The 25,556-nt window shown below is 47.2% G+C and overlaps 1 long non-coding RNA gene across 1 annotated transcript; it reads right to left on the reverse strand.

Annotated features, from left to right (window-relative positions):
• Positions 1–3,590: 3,590 nt before the first annotated feature.
• On the reverse strand, positions 3,591–14,976 carry LOC309523937. The gene is made up of 4 exons (XR_014215690.1): positions 13,680–14,976; positions 11,392–11,487; positions 7,062–7,218; positions 3,591–4,097 (listed from the first exon to the last, which is right to left on the reverse strand). It is a non-coding gene; the product is annotated as an uncharacterized lncRNA (long non-coding RNA).
• Positions 14,977–25,556: the final 10,580 nt, after the last annotated feature.

A 25,556-nucleotide genomic window follows, 5' to 3' on the forward strand; every position in this document is an offset into this window, starting at 1 on the left:
GAAATTAGATGGGGGCCCAGGCATTAGAAAGTTCTCAGCATCAACCCTACCCACCCACCCCAAAAAACTAATAATACTATCCTTTGTGGGGCAGGGCAGCCTGGGGACAATGTTAAGAGGAGACGTTGTGCCTTTTGGCAGTGAAGACTTATTAAAGAGCCCTAAGATAATGTTGTCAAAGGAATTTACAGTACTGCCCAATGCTAGGCTCTCCCACAGTTCCTCTGCTATCTTTAGTTCATGCTGCGGTAAATCCACCATATTTTAACTGCACAAAATTAACCTGTTTTTAATGTTTCTAGTATGGATAGTGGAGGAATGTGATGCAGTCTGCATTTACAGTGGTACCTTGGGTTAAGAACTTAATTCATTCCGAGGTCCGTTCTTAACCTGAAACTGTTCTTAACCTGAGGTTCCACTTTAGCTAATGGGGCCTCCTGCTGCCACCGCGCTGCCGGAGCACGATTTCTGTTCTCATCCTGAAGCAAAGTTCTTAACCCAAGGTACTTGTCAGGGAACTGCCATCGGAGCCAGAGGGAGAGGGAGGAGTCCAGAGGGATTCCGGAGAGCGTCCCGGGAGGGAGAGAAGCAGCCCATCTTCTGGGGAAGGAAATCAGCGTAGCACCAGTGGAGAAGGGGGGCAGATGGGGGAATCGGCACGGTGGCTCCATGACTCTTCGCCGGAGACCAGCGGGGAGAGCACTGGTCCTCCGCTGCCCACACCCTCCTTGCGCAGAAGGCTTCCGCGCAGGGAGAGTAGGCGGCGACTAGGCGTCAAAGAACTTTTATGCTGGAAGAAGTTCAAGAAACGCCCACTGACGGATTCTGCCAGCGATTGAGACAGCCACGGGTGAATGGCTGTCCGGACAGTGAGAGTTCACCCAGGTAACCCAGTCAGTGGTGGTGCCGATTTACGCACGAGCAACCCCTAGAACCATTACAGTACTATTTCTCGGTTAGCGGAGTCTGTAACCTGAAGTGTCTGTAACCCGAAGTATGATTGTAAAGGCGAATCTGTTGATATTGCACATTCTGAAATAATATACAAACTGAAACAGAGCCATGCTCTGAAATATGCACTTACCTGAATTTTGCAGTGCAGTTCTCCATCCAACCAGTGTTAACAAAAATGCATATATCAGGTAAAAGTGTGTCTATAGATGAAGATATTGTTGAAAGCAACATAGCAAAAATGCATTAAATTAGAATAAATTGCCTTTTAAAAAAAAAAAGTCTCTTAGTGAAAACAGCATAGGAAAATGGGTGTTGAATGTTCAGGAGGAGAATTGAATTTAAGATTGGGAAAATCTTTCCTTTGTTCTCTTAAGGACTCATCACCCAGGCTGGCCTGGCTATTCCAGCAATTGCATCCTTGCTGGATCCAGGAATAAAAAGAGGACTCAAGCATTCAGCCTAACATGTCCCGCTCCCCCCCCTGAAAAAACCCCCCTAACACTCTTTAAAATCCATGGAATGAGTCAGGTTGGCAGCCCCCACCCCAACCTTTGCTCCTGCACCTTTACAGCAGTAGCCCATCTGCAAAAGTTTAGTAGTTGAAACCTTTTAACTCCTATCATTCTTGTTCTACCTCTAGGCCAAGAAGTGATTTTCTGGCTAATCTTCTCTGTGTTTGGAATGCAATCTTGATTGCATTTATAGAATTAAACCATCACACAACGGCAACCTTTCCCATGGATACTATTGCAAGCTTGGGGGGGGGGGAGAGGAGGCAGAATTTGTCTGCCTCAGCACCATACATTTAAAACACAGTTAAAGAGTGTACACATGCACACACATACATATGCCCAATAATTTGCGGACCCCTGACCATTAGGTCCAGTCGTGACTGACTCTGGGGTTGCGGTGCTTATCTCACTTTATTGGCCGAGGGAGCCAGCGTACAGCTTCCGGGTCATATGGCCAGTATGACTAAGCCACTTCTGGTGAACCACAGCAGCACATGGAAACGCCGTTTACCTTCCCGCCGAAGCGGTGCCTATTTATCTACTTTCACTTTGACGTGCTTTTGAACTGCTAGGTTGGCAGGAGCCGGGACCAAGCAACAGGAGCTCACCCCATCGTGGGGATTCGAACCGCCAACCTTCAGATCAGCAAGCCCTAGGCTCTGTGGTTTAAACCACAGCACCACCCACTATACGATATACAATACGATATACGATATCTTTATTGTCATTGTCCCATGCAGAACAATGAAATTGAAAAACTACATAAAAACTACATAAAACTACTATAAAACTAAATAAAAACTACACAAAACTACTATAAAACTACATAAACCATTCAAAAACCCCTAAAGAACTAAAGAACACCCACCCTCAGAACTACAATTCCAAGCAACCTTAAAAAATTAGTAGTTTTTGGAGTTGGGGAGGTGATTTAATGTGTGTTTCAAATGTATACTCTGTACGTACATGGTCTGCCTGGTGGTTCATGGTCTGCCTGGTGCCTAAAGATCCTAACATCATGTATTTAACTTCAAATATTATTATGCAGAGGCATGAAACAGCACCATACGGAGTGAGGCCAAGGATTCAAAGCAAGCAGGAAGGGCAAACCCTGGAAAAACATGACTGGCTCATTGGAACTCAGTCACACTTCAAGTGCATGCTTATTCCACTGTATTTCCCCCTGATTAGCCCTCTCCAGGAAAAGCTACCATCAGGAGACACTTGTTGGGCAGCCTGAGGCTCCCAGGGTGATTTCCTGCTCCCACATGGTGCACTGTCAGGACCTGCACGGCTGTAGGAGGTTCTGCGTGGGCATCACAGATGCTGCTCATCAAACTAAGCATCACTGGTTCCTTTTGCAAACATTTGCTCTGCATTACCTGCTGAGGTTGTTTATCAACTGACTGGGGGAGAAACTGATCTGCTCTGCTCACAGGTCTTCAACAAGCACTGATGTGCAGAAATGTATGCATATGTCTGCATCATTTAATCATTTAGGATCAATTTCATAAGGATCTTGACAAGCTTGGGCATCTGCAGAGAAGGATGACCGCAACATGGGTGTGGCCAAAGGGGGGCAGGGGGCAGCTGCCCCCCAATCAATACAAATCTGAGCTCCTCCCCCCCCCAAAAAAATCCTGGCTACGCCCATGGACTATGATGATCAAGGGTCTGGAAACCAAGCCTTATGAGGAACACTTGAGGGAGCTTGGTGTGTTTAGCATGGAAAAGAGGGGACTGAGAAGAGATAGGATAGCCATTTTCAACACACCCAAACCTACTTCACAATGTTGTTGTGGGGATTAAATGAAAAATAGGAGAACCATGTACACCATTTTGAGCTCCTTGGAGAAAAGGGTGGAATACCGTGGTACCTCGGGTTAAGTACTTAATTCATTCTGGAGGTCCATACTTAACCTGAAACTGTTCTTAACCTGAAGCACCACTTTAGCTAATGGGGCCTCCTGCTGCTGCCGCGCCGCCGGAGCACGATTTCTGTTCTCATCCTGAAGCAAAGTTCTTAACCCGAGGTACTATTTCTGGGTTAGCGGAGTCTGTAACCTGAAGCGTATGTAACCCGAGGTACCACTGTATAATGCAATGAATAATAATAATAACAACAACAATAATTTAATTTTCAGCACCCTTAGCAAAGGACATTTCCAAGATTCTTTGGTGGGAGCCACGTGTTTAAAATGTGATTTCCATGTATGGAGTGGATTTGATCAGATCCTCTGTCCCTCAAAAAACAACAGCCCCTCCCCATCATGTTAAGACAACATAAGCATCAGTCCAAGCCCCTTAAAGACAATGAATGGGGGGACATTTGCCTCTGTGTTTTGCTCCATCCTCTCAGTGATCTCTTCATGCTTCCTGCTTCCTCGTTAGACAATCTGGGCTGAAACACGGAAACATGCTCACCTGTGGGCATAACACACACACACTCCTCCCTGGAGCAACAGGGTGAACAAGTCCTGTGAGATGTTGGCCCCACCTTTGAGCAGAGGCATCTTCTGGCCTCATCCATTGCAGAAGAACATGGGTATGGGTGCATGAAAGTAGGGGTGACAGATTCACCTAAGCTGTTTGGAGGGATGGGTGCCAATCCTTATGGCATCTGGCTGTTTCCTGGAAAAATGCACAGCGATCTGTTACCCTGATCAGGAAAGCTCCACTCCGCAACATTCTAATGCATTTTAATACTACTCCCTGCTTATCAGGGGCACTCCATATTTAGAGGGGCTCTGTCCTGGATAAATCGTGGTTCCTATTTATTGTATTCTAGCCATCTGGGGTTGCTAGGAATCTTTGAGTTGCTAATATTGCTAAGCTTCGGGATTCAGTTTCTCCCTCCAGGGTGTTTAGAAGTGGGTGGCTGAATGTGCATGTAAGGGAAGATCATGCATATGAACACTGATGCAGTTCGCAGCCTGTTAATACTAACACAAATACTGGTCATTGACCGTGATAAAGAGATTTTAAATTTAAATACTTTACTAATACAGTAGAGAGCCTGCCTGGTAAACATGAACCAGCAGCCCATAAGCAGCCAGGTGAATATAAACACTATGAAGCATACAGACTTTTAGGTTAAAGTGCGCACATCAACACTAAGGCTGCACACACACTAACCTGTTCATAGCACAACAAAGCAGCTTTTATCAATCCAGAATACTTCGTACTCATCCTCAACAAGCTGTTTTCATTTAAAACACCTTACCTCTTCTCTGCAATAAGAATCACTGAGCTGCAGTTCCCAATATTTTTTGTTGGGGAAATATGCTTTAAATGTATGGCGCAAGGGGGGATATGACCTGGTATGCCAGTTGACCAGACTTGCAGGGTGGGGTGGGATGGGGAGAGAGACAAAGAAAAAACTGGAGACAAAGTCTAGCAAAACAAAAACCCACAGACTTTCATTTCTTCTTTTGGGAACATTTAAAAGCAGCTGCAAAGGGACTTTCTAAGTTTTGGCAAGAGGTTGCATTACTTGTTTGCTTGAGCTTAACGTCAGACAAGACAGATAACAAGGATGGAAACTCCTTGAGGCAAACTGTCCTCTGACAAACAACAAGCAACTCTTGTGACAGCAGAATAAGGGCACATTATTATTTATACTCTGTATTAATTATACCGGCTGCCGCTGTTTACCAGGAACTGCTTCCTACATCTCCTGTGTAGTCTGGAAAAGTGCTGGACTCAAGGTCCCATCTGCACTTAAGGCATTTAAAGCAGCACCATACCACTTTAAGCAGCAATAAGATAAAGGGACCCCTGACCATCAGGTTGAGTCGTGAACGACTCTGGGGTTGCGGCACTCATCTTGCTTTATTGGCCGAGGGAGCTGGCATACAGCTTCCGGGTCATGTGGCCAGCATGACTAAGCCGCTTCTGGCGAACCAGAGCAGCGCACAGAAACGCTGTTTACCTTCCTGCCGGAGTGGTACCTATTTATCTACTAGCACTTTGACATGCTTTCAAACTGCTAGGTTGGCATGAGCAGGGACCGAGCAACGGGAGCTCACCCCATCGCAGGAATTCGAACTGCCAACCTTCTGATCGGCAAGTCCTAGGCTCAGTGGTTTAACCCACAGCGCCACCCGCATCCCTTAAGCAGCAATAGGTTCTCCCAAAGAATCATGGGAACTCTAGTTTGTCAAGGTGCTGAGAGTTGTTAGGCAACCCCTATTCCCTCCACAGAGCCACAATTCACAGGGTTGACAACAAATTTCTCTTCCCAGGGGATCCTCTCTTTCCTCCTCCCAGGGAAAGCTCTCTGCTTTCTATGAATGGTCTGCATCTGGGCACCCCCTGACAGTGGTGGAGGAAGGGGGGTGCAGTGGGTGCGGTCCGCTCCGGGTGTCATCCCGGGGGGGGGTTGCATTGCTGCACCCCCCAAACACTTGCCACAGGTGGTGTCCCCCACCCTGGGACGCTCGCTGCACACTGCAGGCGGCTAGCCCAGCCCAGGGTCCACAGCATGTGTGCCGCTCCGGGTGCCAGAGCAGCTAGCTCTGCCTCTGCCTCCTGACCAAATTTTGCACGATGGTTCCTGAGGTGAAATAACAGGTTTCTGTCTATATCTGGATACAATTGGGCACCCATTTAACCACGATGTCCAGGCTCCCCCTTGGACGAAGAACTCGATACCAGATTACGTTTTCTGCCCACAGCACTAATGTTCAGATCAGTATAATGCAAAAGCAGGGCAAAAGTCAAAGGCACAACAGATGCAACACATGTCTAGGCAAGTTAAGGCATTGATCCAACAGCTAACACACTCCATGGACTCTCCTTATGTAAAGGTGGGGTGGGCATGACTTTAGGGTGGCCAGTGGGCTGCATCTTTGGCCTGGGTAAGCAGATGAGAATTCCTTCTAGCAGACAAGGCCTGAGCAGTCTGTTTGACATCTCCATGTCCTACGTGACAGAGGTAGAGACTCAGCCAGCTCAGAGCTAGACTTGGCATCAGACATTTTTGTAGGCGGAGACTCGCCAGCAACAGGGGCTTCAGGTTGAATTGGCATGAACTGATCCAGTGATAGCCCACTGAGCCCCTCCATAGGGAAACTCACCAATTAGGGCTTTTTTCAGTCGGAACTCACTGAATCTTAGTTTTGGCACCTCTCAGGTGGTCACCATTGCTATTCTAAGAGAACAAGGTACCTCTTTTTCTATAAAAACAGCACCGCTAATAATCCATTTCAAAGATGCACAATCTGAGACATTTCCTGTTAATCTACTACAGTTCTTCGCATCTTTAATTTCTGCAGCAGCAGCAAAAAAAAAAAAAGAAATCAGTTCCATAATTATTTCAGTGAAACATAGACTAATATGTATATTTCTCTCTCTGAATGAACTACATTTGTACTGATAGGGTGCCTGAAAGAAAGCAAGAGCCAGTACATGACCGAATTCTCAGGGAGGTCATTCCAGAGTCACCGAGAGTTATTTCTGTGTATGCAAAATTATATGGGATAAGATGATTAATCAAACTCATAAAATCATTCAGCAGAGAGGCCTTTAATCAAACAAAAGATCTAAAACATTTCAAAGGAAAAGTATAAATGGAGCTGAAGTATGCTTAGGCACCTGTCAGAAGGGCACTGCCGCCACCAGCTCTGGCTCTCCCATTTCCAAAGACAGCCGTTACATACTCAGTTGCAGTTAATTGGTAACCGTTTCCATGGTGATCCCCAAGTTGCTTCAGATGGAGAAGGAGGAGGGGGTTGAGATGACCAGCAGTTTTCTGCATAGAACGCAATGTGGAAATTGGAAAAGGGAAGTTTTCTCCAGCAGGGTGTGAAACTCATGCAATGATATGACAGATACAAATGTGTTTTGAACAGTAACACAATATCTGTGGGAGATGGAAAAAAACACTTAAGCACTGATGCAAACTGAAGGGAGAAGTATTGATTTAGAGAGGAGTGTCATATATCTGGAAATTGTTCCTGAAGCTCAAGTCACCCATGAACTGGGAGATACCAGCCTGTCTCATTAACAGCAGATTGAATATTGGGCATTGACCATAATAAAGAGATGGATTGAATGGTTCTTGTTGTTATTGCTATTGTTGTTATTATTATTAATAATAATTGAATTTATAAACCGCCCTGTACCCAGAGGCCTCTTAATCTGGTTAGCAGCAGATTAAGCAGAAACTTAATGGTTTCCAATTTGATCCCAGAATGTCCCGCTTTTCCTTACGACGTCCCTATTTTCACCAGAGAAATGTTGGAAAGTATGATAGAACATCAGCGGGTACAGAGTTATGTGACCCCCGAGCCAAGGAGATAAGTAACTATACAACCTTTAGAAGACATCTTAAGGCAGCCCTGTATAGGGAAGTTTTTTAATGTTTAATGTTTTGTTATATTTCTATATAATGGTCTAAACCACTGAGCCTCTTGGGCTTGCCGATCAGAAGGCCGGCGGTTTGAATCCCTGCGTTGAGGTGAGCTCCCGTTGCTTGGTCCCTGCTCCTGCCAATCTAGCAGTTCGAAAGCACATCAAAATGCAAGTAGATAAATAGGTACCGCTCTGACGGGAAGGTAAACAGTGTTTCCATGCGCTGCTCTGGTTCGCCAGAAGCGGCTTAGACATGCTGGCCACATGACCCAGAAAAACTGTCTGCGGACAAACACCAGCTCCCTCAGCCTATAAAGCAAGATAAGCGCTGCAACCCCAGAGTCGTCTGCGACTGGACTTAACTGTCAGGGGTCCTTTACCTTTATATTTCTATATATGTTGGAAGCCGCAAAGAGTGGAGCGGGGTATAAAGATGATGATGATGATGATGATGATGATGGAGATGATGATGGACATCCCTTTTTTCATTATAAAAATGTTGGCGAGCCACTGCCAGTCGGTGTTGGAAGTGCTAAGTTAAATGGACCACTGGTCTGATTCAGTATAAGGCAGCTTCCTATGCTCCTACATTGAGGAAGGGCTGGAGCTCAGTGGTGGAGCATCTACTCTGCAGGCAGAAGCTCACAGGGTCAATCCCCAGCATCTCCAGACACACTGGGAAAGGATCCCTGTCTGAAATCCCAGGGAACCAGTACCAGTCAGTGTTGACAGTACTGAGCTAGGTGGACTACTGTTCTGACTCCATACAAGGCACCTTCCTATGTCCCTCACCTGGGGCTCTATTGGAAGACAGTGGAATGCACTGCTGAAATGCTTTGCGCCCCTCAGGGGGCCCCTGATATATGCTGGCTCTCTTACCATCTCTGCAATGCATAATGAGGGTTATGTTGCCACATGTTCCTAAGCACCCTTTTCTTCTGAGCAAGATAAAAAGTGTTGCCCTTAAGCAGCCTCAAAGGCAAGGTCAGCACCTCTCTGTTTTGCTGCATTTCTTTCTTTCACTCTCTCTTTAAAACAGGCTTAACAAAGAACGCCTCTGTGCAAAGCCTGGGTGTTTCCCTTCTCAAAGAAAACCGGAGAACAAAAGCAAAACTGTCCTCTTTCATGCAGATTAACTTACACTCATCTTATCCACAGCTAATATTAAGCAAGGTTTACGTAACTCACCTCAGAGCACAATCAAAGGGCTGTGGGTCAGCAAGCATTAGCACATGTGAAAGTTTCCCAGTTCAATTCCCAGTGATTCCAGCTGTGGCTGGTGGGGGGCAAGGGAGGCTCAATGTCTGAAACCTGAGAGAGTCACTGCCAGTCACTGTAGACCAGGTTTCCTCAGCCTCGGCCCTCCAGATGTTTTTGGCCTATAACTCCCATGATCCCTAGCTAGCAGGACCAGTGGTCAGGACCCTCCAGATGTTTTTGGCCTACAACTCCCATGATCCCTAGCTAGCAGGACCAGTGGTAAGGGATGATGGGAATTGTAGTCTGAAAACATCTGGAGGGCTGAGGTTGTGGAAGCCTGGTGTAGATGGTGTAGAAGCCCCATCTCCACTATACATTTCATGCTTTGTCATACCACTTTGTATAGGAATGGCTTTCCCGTTGTTGTTGTTGTTGTTGTTGTTGTTGTTGTTGTTGTTGTTGTTATATTGTACCCCACCCACCTGACTGGGTTGCCCCAGCCACTCTGGGCAGCTTCCAAACACAACAAAACATGTGACACCTTAAAAACGTATGGGAACTGAAGTTTGTTAAGTGTATTGAGAGTTCTAAGGAGTCAATCCCTCTTCCCAAGGAACTATGGGAATTGTAGCTCTGTGGGAGGAACAGGGGGTCTCCTAACATTTTCCAGCACCTAGAGCAAGCTACAGTTCCCATGATTCATTGAGGGAAGCCATGACAGTTTAAAGAGGCATTCCTATGTTCTTTTGAGCATATGTCACACTGGAGGTTCAAGGTGTGGTGGCATCTGCTTCTCATAGTGGACCCCCAACCTCTGAAATTTTTTGCCCCTAGACTAAACCCGGTGCCTACATTACACACATTCTGACAACACAACCGAGACATACATTTTCACCTAGGCTTTTGCAGACAATGAAAAAAGCATATAGCAGTTGGACTAGAAACTTTAGCAATATGAAGCTGGTGGTTACAAGGAAATCAGACAGCATACCTCAGTCTAGTGCTCTTGCCAGTTTGCAATGTTTGTAGCTGTGAATTCAGCATTGGGGAACCTATGGCCTTGGGCTAAATCAGGCCTGCCAAGATTCCACATTTGGCCCTTGATGCCTATGTAACCTCCTTCTGCATCAGCTTTGTGGAAGCAGACCAGTGCTCATTGTCCTGCAACTTCCTTTGACAGCTTGGAGGCAGCTTGGGAATCGCAGCATGCCGAATGTTTGCCATGGGTGGCTTGCTCCACTCCCATGGGCGGCTTGGTGCACCCCTGCCTGCAGGGCACGCGCGCCACTCTGGGCACCCAAGCAGCTATCCCGCACCTGGGAGGGAACCCTCTATGCTACGCGCCCCTTCAGGAGCGCACTCGCCCTGGGTAGCGTGGGCATATGCTCCGCTGCTGGGATAATCTTCATGCAAACAAATCAGGATGAATGCTCAATAAACAATTGTCCAGAGGAGTCCTTAGTTCCTATGTTACCCAACGATGCTCCAAGCCCTGCTGGGAATGGGATAAGTTGGCAACCTGAGAAGCAGAAACTGCTCCCAGGTTGCTGACACCCACAGTTCTCTAAAAAGGCATTTTCTGTTCTGAGTGTATGTATCAGGCTTGCTTCAGCAGGCTGGCTCGAGGGCATCTGCTGGTTTTTCAGTTAATCTCCCCTCACATCTGGAGTTTGATATAGGGGTTATGGTCAAAGGATGGAGGGAGGAGAGGGAGCTCCTGTGGCTGGGCCACGGGTGCTGACTCTGAAGCAAAAGACAAAGAATTTCATGATCTTCAAAATAAAAAAAATTCCTTCCAGTAGCACCTTAAAGACCAACTAAGTTAGTTCTTGGTATGAGCTTTCGTGTGCATGCACACTTCTTCAGATACACATATATCTGAAGAAGTGGTATCTGAAGAAGTGTGCATGCACACGAAAGCTCATACCAAGAACTAACTTACTTGGTCTTTAAGGTGCTACTGGAAGGAATTTTTTTTTATTTTGACTATGGCAGACCAACATGATCTTCAAAGTGAGCCTAGTTTCCCCAGTGTGGGAGAAAGAAGAAAGGGTTTTTGCTCTTTGGCTAACTTCCTCCTACAACTCAAAATAAACATTTTTTTCGAAAAGGATAAGGGGAAAAGTCAAAGGGCAGGCAAAGGGGAAAACTTGACCAGCATAAACATCATAAAAGGATCAGAGGGTGAGATAACCTTCTCAGAAAGGACTCAGGATGATGGTACCCTCAGCTCCATCCTACGCATGTTTACCTGGAAGGTAAATCAAGCTGAGTCAGTATGCATAAGATCAATGGAGGCTGGTACATTAGGGTGAATGGGACATTGCCCCGCCAAGCTCAGTCTCTCTTCAACCAGACCCCACCTGCTCACCTTTTGCTTACAGTCAGTCCAAGAAGTAGCACTGGATACCAGATTCCTCCTTCTTAGTCTCAGCTCCGCCTCTCACAGAACTCAGCAGGGAGCAGGCTGGGGAGAAAACTGGAATGGGTTTGCTCAGCCTGCCGTTGGCCCTGCCTCTGTTTGTCATTGGCTTCTGCCCCACCCACTTTCCCAAGATGTCCCAACAAGTTTCCCCATCCTTCCTGCCAAGCTTTTAAAAATAAGGCATGGCACGCTCGCTCGCAAGACTCTTTTGACCTGTGGGAATGTCAGGATTGCAAGCATGGGCTCCCATTGGGATGGGCCGGTTCTGCTCCCACCTGAGAAGGCAGCGACTTGGTTGCAGGTGACAAGACTGCATCCCCCCTTCCCTGCTCAGGCTTCTGTTCAGCCTCCTCTCTTGACTGATTAAAGATATCCCCAGCCTCCCACTATTCAGGAAGATTGTAGTGGGGTGAACTGGCATCCCTGTTTCTTCTTCTAAAGCAACTGAAATCAGGATGGAAAAGGGAGACCTCCCTGCCTCCAACACAAGTTCCTACAATTCAACCCCTCACTTCCTCCTCATCCACCTGTCTCCCAACCCCTATCATACCAACATTGCGGGGCTTAAGATACCTGGGACATTCTACATGCAAGGAAGATGCTCTGCCAGCAAGCTGCAGCCCTCTCCAGATTATTTGTGGGGGGCAGAGGGAAGCAGGCTCTTGTTACACAAGATTGTAGCTGACTCCCACCCACATAATAGAACCCAGAGTGTCAAGGAGGTGCTGGGATCTCTCTGGGTGTGACTGACTTGAGTGAGCAATTGGGGAGCTGCAGGCAGCAGCCTTTTCCAACGGAGTCTTCCTGGAGGATTCTGCCAACGCAAGCTGATTTCTGGGTTCCTTTGGGCAGGAAGGAGTATAAAGGTCTCTCTTTCCCAACCAGCAGCCATGCTTCAGCAACATGGCCTGAGAGCTGAAGCACCTCTGATGTTGGTGGTTTATGGTGAGATCTTGCTGAAATCTCATGAGATCTCACAAGAGCTCTGCAAGATCTCACTGGAACCCACTGTTGCTGTTTTATGGGTGCTACCGCCCAGGCGAGAAGCAGTGGTGGTGGGTGGGTCAATGTGGCAGCCTCCATGTGGGATGTTCCTGAATCCTTAAGGCCAAGACCACCCTTGGTTCAAAACTTGGCCTCCTGGCCCATGGTCTAGCATTGTAACCACTGCCCCACACTGACTCATCCACAGTTTCTGGTTCCCAGCTCCTGACCCTGGATTGTGGCCCACAGAGCCCAGCCCTGACACAAGGGACTTCCCCAGACTTACATGGAGATGCTAGGAATTGAACCTGGAACCTTCTGCACCCAAAGCATTTGCTGTATCCCTGAGCTGGAACTTTCCCCTGACTTCTTCCCTTCCACACCAGATCACAGGATCAGGCTTTTAGTTTTTATATTTCAATTTATCTCTTCAGTTGTTGTTTTCTTAGTGCCCTTCATCCCAAGAGATCCCAGGACAGATTATGAAATGTTATTATATGGTAGGGAACCTCAGACCCAGAGGCCAAATAGGGCCCTCCAGTTCCTTCTTTCTGACCCTCAGGACTCTGCCCCAAGCCCAACCCAGCTTTGCACCCTCAGTGAGTGTTTTTGCCTGGCTCGGATGTGTCTTTGATTATCCTCCAGGCAAGGAAGAGGCATTAAGTAGGAGGCTGTGTGCAGAAATTGTTGTTGTTTAGTCGTTTAGTCGTTTAGTCGTGTCCGACTCTTTGCGACCCCATGGACCAGAGCACGCCAGGCACTCCTGTCTTCCCCTGCCTCCTGCATGAGTTTGGTCAAACTCATGCTGGTAGCTTCAAGAACACTATCCGGCCATGTCATCCTCTGTCGTCCCCTTCTCCTTGTGCCCTCCATCTTTCCCAGCATCAGGGTCTTTTCCAGGGAGTCTTCTCTTCTCATGAGGTGGCCAAAGTATTGGAGCCTCAGCTTCATGATCTGTCCTTCCAGTGAGCACTCAGGGCTGATTTCCTTCAGAATGGATAGGTTTGCTCTTCTTGCAGTCCATGGGACTCTCAGGAGTCTCCTCCAGCACCATAATTCAAAAGCATCAATTCTTTGGCGATCAGCCTTCTTTATGGTCCAGCTCTCACTTCCATACATCACTACTGGGAAAACCTTAGCTTTAACAATACGGACCTTTGGCGGCAAGGTGATGTCTCTGCTTTTTAAGATGCTGTCTAGGTTTGTCATTGCTTTTCTCCCAAGAAAATTTAGTGCAGAAATTAGCTTACCGTATAAAGTTACAATTTTCAATAGCTGCCAGGGCCAGCCCACCCATGAGGCAAGGTTGGGTGGTTGCCTCAGGCAGGAGGATCCACAGAAGCAGCAGATCCCAGTGTAGATCTTTATTCCCTCCTTGCTCCTGCTGTAGATCTTCGCTCTCAGCTTCTTCCCTGGAAGGAAGCAAGGCACCATTTTGTGGTTTGCCTCAGGTGCTAAAATGTATTGGGCTGGCCCTGAGCATTGCCTCTGGCCCCTCCTACCCCTAGCATGTGGCCCCCAGAAGGTTGCCCAGAACACAATACAGGTCTTGGGTTGAAAAAGCTCCAGCCTTTTCCCAGATAATGGCTCAAGAAACACTATTCAGCAGCTCAGAAGAAGAGGATCATAGATCACTGACAGAAACTGTCCAGGACTAACAACCAAGCATTAGCCTGACTGATAAGCTCAGAAACTGAATAGATCTTTCACTTTCATCAACAGGAACTGATAGCCAGTCCTGACCAGTTTCTTAGTGATGATGCTTCTAGAGTAGGCTTGTCAGCAAAGAGGCTGATTCACGTGAGGTTACTCATTCAAGCCACAAACATCAGCATATCTACTAGGAACTCAATGAACTTAGTGCCTTTTGTTTTGCAGCAAGCATCTTCGGGTGCCTCCAGTCCAGACTGTCAATAACTGGAACTTGAGGTTTTGTGCATTTATAGTGGATTAAAGCACTCTGGTGCTCTTGTGCAACAAATACACTGAGAACACTGGCTTTTTGTGGGGTGGGGGTGGGGGGTGGAAAGTGTTGCAGAAATGCGTTGAAAGGTGTGGAGTGGATGGATGGCTATCAAGAAGATGTATAAACACCCAGCAAGTAAATCAGGATGAATGCAGGTCAATGGCTCATCATCCTGTTACCTCCCACAGACATGCTCAGCAATGACTGGACATAGTCTGACCTCTGCAAAAGCTCTGTGCAAGCAAAGCAGGATAAATTTATAATCAATAAACAGTCTGTCTGGAGGAATTATTTGTTTACATATATACTTCTTTGAGGCCTCACAGACTGCGTCATCCTTCCAACATGTTCAAAGTGACTTTGCAACCTACATAATAAAATCACAAGCATTTTGGAACAATATTTAGAAGAGAGCTATTACTACTACTACTACTACTACTACTACTACTACTACTACCCCACCCATCTGGCTGGGTTTCCCCAGACACTCTGGGTGGCTCCCAACAGAATACTAAAAACACAATAAAACATCAAAAATTAAAAACTTCCCTAAACAGAGTTGCCTTCAGATGTCTTCCAAAAGTCAGATAGTTGTTTATTTCCTTGACATCTGATGAGAGGGCATTCCACAGGGAGGGCGCCACTACCGAGAAGGCACTCTGCCTGGCTCCTTGCAACCTCACTTCTTGTAGTGAGGGAACTGCCAGAAGGCCCTCAGCGCTAGACCTCAGTGTCTGGGCAGAAAGATGGGGATAGAGACGTTTCTTCAGGTATACTGGGCCGAAGCCGTTTAGGGCTCTAAAGGTCAGCACCAACACTTTGAATTGTGCTCGGAAACATACTGGGAGCCAATGTAGGTCTTTCACGACCAGTGTTATATGGTCTCGGCAGTCACTCCCAGTCACCAGTCTAGCCTCCGCATTCTGGATTACGCAGTTGTAGTTTCTGGGTCACCTTCAAAGGTAGCCCCACGTAGAGTGCATTGCAGTAGTCCAAGCAGGAGATAACTAGAGCATGCACCACTCTGGCAGGACAGTCCACGGGCAGGTAGGGTCTCATCCTGCGTACCAGGTGGAGCTGGTAAACAGCTGCCCTGGACACAGAATTGACCTGTGCCTCCATGGACAGCTGTGAGTCCAAAATGACTCCCAGGTTGTGCGCCTGGTCCTTCAGGGGCACAGTTACCCCATTCAGGACCGGGGGGGGGACATCCAAATCGGTCCCACCTCCCTGCAGAGGGGAAGGGTTGCAGAGAAGTCCAGTTGCACCAGGAAGTGATGCGACCATGGGACTTCTTTTGTTTAAAACAATAAAAGTGCCCCAGTACAAATGCACAGTGCATTTGGCCCCCTCCTACAAAATATCACCTGGAAAAACCCATGGGCATAGTGTGGTGAGGGCCAGGGGGGCCGTGGCCCGGGAGCACAGTTTTTGAGTGGGCGCAAACCAGACGACCCCATGCAGGCACCCCAGTGCAGTGAGGCCCAGTGCTCCTTTCAGCCTGTCAAGGGCCACATTGGCTGGGTCAGCAGGTGGACTGGTGGCTCAGCCCTGCAGCCCTGCTTTACTCTAGTGCGGAGAGGTGGTTGGCAACTGATGCTACATGGCTGGAAAGACACAAAATAAACACCAGCAATAATAAAAGCAAAATTACAGGAATTCAGACTCACAGGTAAAACTTCAAGTTCCATGGCAGCATCAGCAGAACGACACACCTGATGCACTGCTGATGCACTTGGTTCAGTGTCATTTGGTTTTTTCACTCTTGAGACCCCAAGATGTTGCTGGACTACAACCCCCATTATCAACAGAAAGTTTAGCCAATGGTCAGGGATAATGAAAGCTGTAGTCCAACAACATATGGAGACCCAAGGTTGAAGAGCACTGCGTTAAGGAACCATCAGGCAAGTTTTCCTGGGGAGAAGTCTATTTGTTGCACCTTCTATCCTTCAGCCAGGAGCCCCTTAACATCTTTCAGCAAAGATGCCCAGAGAATGGCTTTTGATGATGAGCTCAACAAATGGAGAAGCTTGCCAGAAATAGATGCCCAGTGACTGTTGCCACCTTTTTATTCTGCTCCTGCTCCTCTGCCTTTAACAGCAGAATGATGCACAGAAACCAAGCACAGAAAATATTTACCAGACCAGAATATTCATCTATTATTATTATTATTATTATTATTATTATTATTATTATTATTATTATTTCTATACTGCCTTTCATCTGAGGATCACAGGTCATTTCACAGCCCCACTTATAACGCACTGCAGTAATCCAACCTTGTGGTTACCAGAGCACAGACAACAGTAGTTAGACTATCCCTGTCCAGATAGGAGCGTAGCTGGGTCACCAGTTGAAGCTGATGGAAAGCACTCCGGGCCACTGAGGCCACCTGAGCCTCAAGCAACAGCAAAGGATCCAGGAGTACCCCCAAGCTACGTACCCTCTCCTTCAGAGGAAGTGTAGCCCCATCAAGAGCAGGCAATCTCCCACCCAACTGGTCTAGGGAACCACCCACTAACAGTGCCTCAGTCTTATCTGGATTGAGCTTCAGTTTGTCGGCTCTCATCCAGTCCATTAAAAAGGCAAGACACCTGTCCAGTACTTCCACTGCCTCACCTGCAGATGTAAAGGAGAAATAGAGCTGAATGTCATCAGCATATTGGTGACAACGTACTCCATAACTTGGAATGACCCCACCCAGTGGTTTCATGTAGAATCATAGAATCATAGAGTTGGAATAGACCACAAGGGCCATCGAGTCCAACCCCCTGCCAAGCAGGAAACACCATCAGAGCACTCCTGACATATGGTTGTCAAGCCTCTGCTTAAAGACCTCCAAAGAAGGAGACTCCACCACACTCCTTGGCAGCAAATTACACTGTCGAACAGCTCTTACTGTCAGGAAGTTCTTCCTAATGTTTAGGTGGGATCTTCTTTCTTTCTGTAGATGTTAAACAATCTGGGAGATAAAATTGAGCACAAAGGAACCCTGCATTGAAGGCTCTATGGGGCAGAACAACACTCCACAAGCATCACCCTTTGGAAATGATGATCCACGTAGAACCAGAACCATCGCAAAGTGGTGCTACCCACTGCTGATTTGGACAGCTGCTCCAGAAAGCTACCATGGTCAATGGTATCGAAAACCACTGAGGAGTTGAGGAGAATTAACAGGGATACATTTCTCCTCTCTCTCTCCCAACAGAAGCTATCATACAGGGAGATCAAAGCAGTTTCTGTGCCAAAAGTAGGTTAAACCCCCAATTGAAATGGATCTAGAAAATTAGCATCCTCCAAGAGCACCTGGATCTGGCCCGTGATCAGCTGCTCAGAAACTTTGCCCAAGAAGGGGAGATTAGCAACTGGCCAGTAATTACTTAGATTTTCTGAATCCAGGGAGGGTCTCTTGAGGAGTGGTTTTATCTCTGCCTCCTTCAGGCAGGTAGGGACCACCCCTTCTCACAAGAAGCCATTAATCATCTTCCTGGCCCAGCCAGCTGTCCACTCCCTGCTAGTTTTTTAATCAGCCATGAGGGGCAAGGGTCCAAAGTGCAAGTGGTCACCTTGGCCAATCCAAGCACCTTGACCTCAAGCCTTACCGACTGCAACTCATCCAACACAACAGGACCAGACAGTGCTCTGGACACCCCATGAGATTCATCTGCTATAACAGAGGAGTCAAGATCCTGGTGAATGCAAGTGATTTTATCCTTAAAATGCTTTGCAAATAAGTGACATTGAACTACCATTTGTTCTGTCACCTCCTTCAGACTGCAAAAGTCCCTGCTCTACCCAAAATAGCTGTGATGGACAGCACAATGAGGATGCAATGGAAGCAGCAAAGAAGGCATACTTTCACTGCCACTGGGTAGGCTCAATGATGAACCCTCACTAGTGTTCAACTGCATTCAACTGGAGTTTTCCTCCACTTATGTTCAAGCAATCTCCCAGCTTGTTTCTTGCCTAAACTCTGGAGTATATCAAGGAGCCAAACAGGCTCCATGAAGCAGGAAGAGGGTTCTGCGGCCATCATGTCAACGGCCCAAGCCATTTCCGATGTTCCAGAGGTCCACCAGGGCTTTGACAGGAGTGCCAGTTATATCAGCCAGAAAATCCCCTAGAGAAGTCCACCAGCCTCCAAGGTAAGATTGCCCTCAAAAGTTCCCCGCCTCTGCGAAGGGGAAAAAGTGCTGAAAGCCTAAATCAGGCTTCCTCAACCTCGGCCCTCCAGATGTTTTGAGACTACAATTCCCAGCATCCCTGACTACTGGTCCTGCTAGCTAGGGATCATGGGAGTTGTAGGCCAAAAACATCTGGAGGGCCGAGGTTGAGGAAGCCTGGCCTAAATATCAGCTGGAGGTAGTCCAAAGGCCCTCCAGGGTCTCAAGAATATGAGAGTATTTCTCATCACCTGCCACCTGATCATAACAACATAAGAGTCCTGCTGGATCAGGCCAGTGGCCCATGTAGGCCAGCATCCTGTTATCTCAGAGATCAACTAGATGCCTCTTTGGAAGTCTGCAGGGATGCGGGCAGCGCTGTGGTCTAAACCACAGAGCCTAGGACTTGTCGATCAGAAGGTTGGCGGTTCGAATCCCCACGACGGGGTGAGCTCCCGTTGCTCGGTCCCAGCTCCAGCCAACCTAGCAGTTTGAAAGCACGTCAAAGTGCAAGTAGATAAATAGGTACCGCTCTGGTGGGAAGGTAAACAACGTTTCTTTCTTTCTTTCTTTTTAATTTTTTTATTAAAGATTTTCTTGTTTTACAGAAGTATGTGTCATGTCTCTCATACAGTGGTGCCCCGCAAGACGAATGCCTCGCAATACAAAAAACTCGCTAGACGAAAGGTTTTTCCGTTCGCGATTTGCCTCGCAAGACGAATTTCCCCTATGGGCTTGCTTCGCAAGACGAAAACGTCTCGCGACTTTTTTTCTTTTACTAAAAACAAAGACATGTTTTGTTTATAAAGTTAATTTATTTTCCCTTAAATTTTTGAACTGCTCTTTACAGTATGTGTGACTTTAAAGAGCAGTTAATAAACTGTTGTTGTACCAAATTTGGCTTTGTTTGGACCTTTTTTGACCATAGGAACGCATTAATTGATTTTCAATGCATTCCTATGGGATTTCGTGCTTCGCAAGACGAAAAATTCGCTAGACAACAAAAATTGCGGAACGAATTAATTTCGTCTTGCGGGGCACCACTGTATTTTTTCCATGTAACATTTTTACAAATCAGTTTCCTTTGTTGAGGGTAAACGACGTTTTTATGTGCCGCTTTGGTTTCAACAGAAGTGGCTTAGTCATGCTGGCCACATGACCTGAAAAAACTGTCTATGGACAAATGTTGGCTCCCTCAGCCAGTAAAGCAAGATGAGCGCCACAACCCCAGAGTTGTTCGCAACTGGACTTAACTGTCAGGGGTCTTTTACCTTTACCTTTTTTGGAAGTCTGTAAACAGAACCTGAACACAACAGCACTCTGCGCTCACTCAAGTAAGGCATGGAGCAGGCCCAGAGACAGCTGTGGCCTGGAAAGAAGGGGTGTTGCCCAGGGAGATTACTGACAGCTGGACCACAAGACCCAAGCCTCAGGATCACTGTCCCTGGTCTACAGTGACCTAATGATACAATGGCCTTCCTCCTCTTTCAGTTGCAGAGAGCCTCAAGCAATGCCACTATACTCGTTAGTCTGATAAATGTTGGTGCTATTCACATTCTTATCTCGGATGAGCAATGCTTCATTGTATAAAGGCCTGCAGCTGAATGTGTGAACAAACTCCGTTTAAGTGCAACATCTGGACTTGTGACTGCAATTCCTTATTCAGCCTTGATGCAAATTCAGTATGATGAGTGATAAACAGGACTGTATGAGTCACCCCATACGAACAGAAAAAGGAAGTCTAACATGAGTGACCAACTGCATCAATAAGGCCACTGATGCATGGCCAAAAAGGAGGGCGTTCATTTGCATAAAATATTCATATGCTAATTAAGGTCAGGTCCACACCACACATTTAAAGTATAGTGATCACACATTTAAGGCTGCCCCCCCCCAAAAAAAATCCTGGGAACTGTAGTTTGTTAAGCCTGCAGTGCACTGTAGCTCTGAGGGGAAAACTGCATTTCCCAGGAAGCTTTGGGGGAAGTAATATGCCTTAGATGTGCTTTAAGTGTATGGTGTGGATCTGATAGAAGAACATTTAGAAATTATTACTACAATTGAAATACATCTCAAGCTAACGGGAAAGACGTCTGAACAGGTAATATGTGTGCCTGCTCTGTTTGCTGTTGGGGTGCTCATGAACAATGGGCAACTTCCCTACTGTTGGTTTTCTAAGAACATTTAAACTAGACTAGGACCAGGCTTCAAACAGAGCAAGGATGGGGACTCCAACTCCCAGCAGCCCCAGAGGCCAGCAGGGCTGACAGCCAGCAATGGTGGGATCTGGAGTCTAGCAACATATAGAGGACCACCATAAACCTGGGAGAAGAGTTGAGCAGCTTCAAAGAAAACAAATGGGAAGGGCTCACGGGCTGGGCATCTGTGTTCCATGCAGAAGGTCCCTGGTTCAATCCCTGGCTGGTAGGTTCAAGAGAACCTCTGTGCCTGAAATCCGAGAGAACTTGCTGTCACTCTGTGTCAACAATACTGAGCTAGATGGTCTGACTCAGCAGAAGGCAGGTCCTGGTGTTCCTAAATGAGGCTGAAGTTGGCGACTAGTTGTCTCCGGACTGAGGTCACTCTCTGCAACCTCCTCGCAAAGACACAACAAAGGGCTTTCAAGAACACCCCTCGATACGAAGCCCCCTTTGGCTTCTTATCAATCTCTGCAAACCAGACCCGTCATTAACTGCCAAGCAAACAAACCAATTCATTTTCATATTTGATCTGAACAGCATGAGCACACAGACACACATGCACACACCCACACCCTCACCCAGTTCTGAAATCCTTTCTCCTAAAAAGGAGAAGCCTAGGACAACTGGGCCTTTTGCAAAGGGGGAGGGGGGAAGCGAGGTTGTCTTTCCTCTGACAAGGTCCCTTTCCAAGATTTAATCTGTCTGACCTTTTGCCAAGAGGAGGGAACACGTTTGTTTCAGTTCTGGCTCCACCAGCATGTCTCTCCATGCGACCTTGGGACCAGTGCCGTGAGCCACACTTTGCTCACTTGCTCCGCTTTCAAGTGTAATATTTGCTGTACCTGCCTGGCCACAGCACCACTGAGCTCAATTCATTCCATGTTGAGATCGCTGGGCAAGACAATTTCTTTTACCTGCTTATCCTCTCTGCTTTTCCCCTTTTGCAGCACAAATCCTCAGTACAGTGGTACCTCGGGTTACATACGCTTCAGGTTACATATGCTTCAGGTTACATACGCTTCAGGTTACAGACTCCTCTAACCCAGAAATATTACCTCGGGTTAAGAACTTTGCTTCAGGATGAGAACAGAAATTGTGCAGCGGCGGCACGGCAGCAGCAAAAGAGGCCCATTAGCTAAAGTGGTGCTTCAGGTTAAGAACAGTTTCAGGTTAAGAACGGACCTCCGGAACGAATTAAGTTCTTAACCTGAGGTACCACTGTAGAAGTAAGTCTCAGTGAGCTTAAGGGGACTTAAAGATAAAGGTAAAGGGAACCCTGACAGTTACGTCCAGTCATGGACGACTCTGGGGTTGCGGCACTCATCTCGCTTTACAGGTCGAGGGAGCCGCCGTTTGTCCACAGACAGTTTTCTGGGTCATGTGGCCAGCATGACTAAGCTGCTTCTGGCGAAACCAGAGCAGCGCACAAAAACACCGTTTCCCTTCCCGCTGGATCGGTACCTATTTATCTACTTGCACTGGTGTGCTTTCAAACTGCTAGGTTGGCAGGAGTTGGGACCAAGCAATGGGAGCTAACCCCATCGTGGGGATTCGAACTGCCAACCTTCTGATCAGCAAGCCCAAGAAGCTCAGTGGTTTAGACCACAGCACCACCCACATCCCATCCAAGGGGACTTAACCACCAGTAAATATGTATAGCCTTAAACCATGTCCACACCACACATTTAAAACTGGGAAATTATATTTTGTTGTGGGTGCTGGGAATTGTAGCTTTGTGAGCGGGTAAACTACAGTCCCCAATATTTTTTAGGGAAAACCATGGGCTTTAACTGTATGGTGTGGAGCCACATTTACAGAACCATGATTTCTCTAATTATAGCAGATGATTTCAAACAGCTGGTTGCCTGATGCCTTGTTGAATAAGTAGGTGCCTGAACTCACCATGAATGCTTCCCTTGTTCTCTTATAAGGACAATGGCGCACACCTGAGAGATGCCAGAACTGAGTTCTGGTGAGTTCCGACTGAAAAAAAGCCCTGTCCTTATCACCCTTTACTTTCTGTGGTGTATGTGTATGTGTGGTTGTTGCCTGTTTCAGTACATATGTGCTTCAGTGACTAAGGCAGGGAGATGCAGGGAAACAGACAAGTCAAGATAGCAATGTTTCTGGTTCAGTGGTTTCCATGTTGTGTTCAACCACAGAGATAAAATGCATGTGCTGGGACTCCAGGTGAGCTAAGGACCAATGGGCTCTGAACAGTATGAGGCTGTCCTTTGTGGTTTGATTTTTATTTTAGGCCTCTGATGTTACAGAGGTGAAAACAAAACTTTGGGCATTTTATCCTCCATCCCCATCTGAAAAAGATTTTGGTTCTAATGATACAAAACAGCAGCAGCAGCACTGATAGAACACCAAATATTTCCTAAGTACTGTGCCTATTGTTGTTGTTTAGTCGTTTAGTTATATACGATATATACGATATCTTTATTGTCATTGTCCCATACAGAACAATGAAATTGAAAAACTACATAAAACATTCAAACCCCCCCAAAAAAACTCTGAAACCCCATTTTAAAATACACTATACTATAAAAACCCCTAAAAACTCTGAAACCCCATTTTAAAATACACTATACTATAAAATACACTATACTATAGAGCAGTGTTTCCCAAACTTTTTTGGGCAACGGCACACCTGTTTACTGAAAAAAATCTCGCGGCACACCACCATTACAGCCCCGTGACGTCAGCGCGCAGCGTCACGCCGGGAGGGACGCACAAAAGTGAAAGTTTTTTCCCTCCCCCTTGCCGGGGAACCTCCAAGCTTTGGGGGTGGGAGGAGGCAGCAGAGTGAGGGACTGAGGGACGGCGGCAACTGAGGCGGCGGCGGCTGTTGTGGTGGCGGCGGCGATAGCGTGCGGAGGAGGGGGCGGCGGCGGGGCTTGAGGAGCCGTCGCCGGGAGTTGCTGCTGCTGTTGTTGCTGCTGCTGCCCGGACATGCCGGCCTCCTCCTCCTCCGCTGTCTCGCGCTCCTCCCTTTTGCACGCGCTGCCCCGCCGCTCGGCACCACCACCGCGGAGCCGCCCCCGGCTCGACGCGGATCCTTGCCGCCGCCGCCTCTCACCGCCCGCCTCGCCCGCCTCCCTCCCACGGCACACCAGCCAATGTCTCACGGCACAGTAGTGTGCCGCGGAACACCGGTTGGGAAACACTGCTATAGAGACCCCTTATGCTGCGTTTAGAACCAGAATTGCATTTGCGTAGAAACTGTTTCTCAGGCGGCTAGTCCTGGCCTTTATAACCCTATACCTTCTTCCAGAAGGCAGAAGCTGAAAGAGATCATTCCCGGGGTGCGTACTATCCTGCACTATCTCTGCCGCTTTCTTATGGCACCTGGCAGCATAGATTTGATCCAAGGTGGGAAGAGTGCACCCAATTATTCTCTCTGCAGTCTTTAAAACCCTGGATAGCATTGTTTTTTCCCTGGCTGTGCAGCTCCCAAACCACACACACAGACCATAAGTTAATACGCTCTCCACAGTGCAATGGTAAAACGCCATCAACAGGTCCTTTGAGAGATTGTTTTTCCGGACGGTTCTCAGAAAATATAACCTCTGCTGTGCTCTCTTCATCAGGTCTTTGCTGTTGTGTCCGACTCTTCGTGACTCCATGGACCAGAGCACGCCAGGCACTCCTGTCTTCCACTGCCTCCCGCAGTTTGGTCAAACACCATGCCTATAGTTAAAGATTAACACAGCCCCTTCCCCCCACACTCACAATCTAGCTGCTGCTGGTGTAGTGGTTACCTAACACGCAGTGTTCGAAACTCCCATTATTCTAGGCGCATTTTGCGACAGGGAATTTAATTAGTGCGAGCAGTTTCTGAGCTCTGGGCACAGTACTGCGCTTAAGATTTCAGATTAAAACTGCAGCGTGGAAGGAAAAGAGGACTCTTTTCTGCCTCCCCGCTTCCAGCTCCTCTCTGAAGGCTGGAGAAGAGACCCTCCTGAGAATACTAGAGGGGTAGGAAGGAGGACTAGACCATGTGAAAAATGAACATAATATTTTGGCTGCAGTTCATTCATTTTCAGCTTTGTGTTCTTGTTACAAAAAAGCGCACCTAGACATTCTGTTGTTGTGCCCGTGCCCTAGGTTTAAGGTGCATTGTAGCTCCTAGCTTTCATATCTCAGTTTCTAACACTGCTCACAAGATTGTTGTGAGGATAAAAGAAACTCTGTGTGCCACTTTGAGCTGCTTGCAGGAAAAGATAGGATACAAATTAAGTAAGTAAGTAAATGTAAATAAATTGCAGTTGTCTTCAACTTTTTCAGGCCTGAGGTCGATCTTTAACCCAAATATATATTTGAGATCCCATTTCCTAATCCTGCCCACTTTTCTTGATGGTGATAGTGCTGCAATGGATCGGGCCACAACCCAGTCATGGATCCTGAACCAGCAGTTGAAGACCAATGATCTATTACATACAATACAAAAAGAAAAAGGATTGGGGAGAGGAGAGGAGAGGAGAGGAGACACAAGCATCAAGAGTAGCTGCTCCATCTCTGGATTGGGGCAAAGCTGGCCTTCCCTAACCATGACAGTGTTTCTAGGAAGCAGGAAGTGGCCTGGACAGTGGTGGCAGAGAACATACCATGCCTCCCGTTAGTTCTCCAGACCTTTTTATTTATTATGGTCGTTATTACTCCTGGTGTCTCAGCTCCAGCTGTTAAAGGGATCAGATTGTTACTTCCCAGGCTGCCTCTAGACCCCAGAGCCAGGAAGCAAACCTTTTATGACATCATGGCTTTCCTGCCCTCCTCCCTCTAGTTTCCCCC

The sequence above is a fragment of the Podarcis vaucheri genome, assembly GCF_965113315.1.
Source record: "Podarcis vaucheri genome assembly, chromosome: Z".
Classification (NCBI taxonomy): Eukaryota; Metazoa; Chordata; class Lepidosauria; order Squamata; family Lacertidae; genus Podarcis; species Podarcis vaucheri.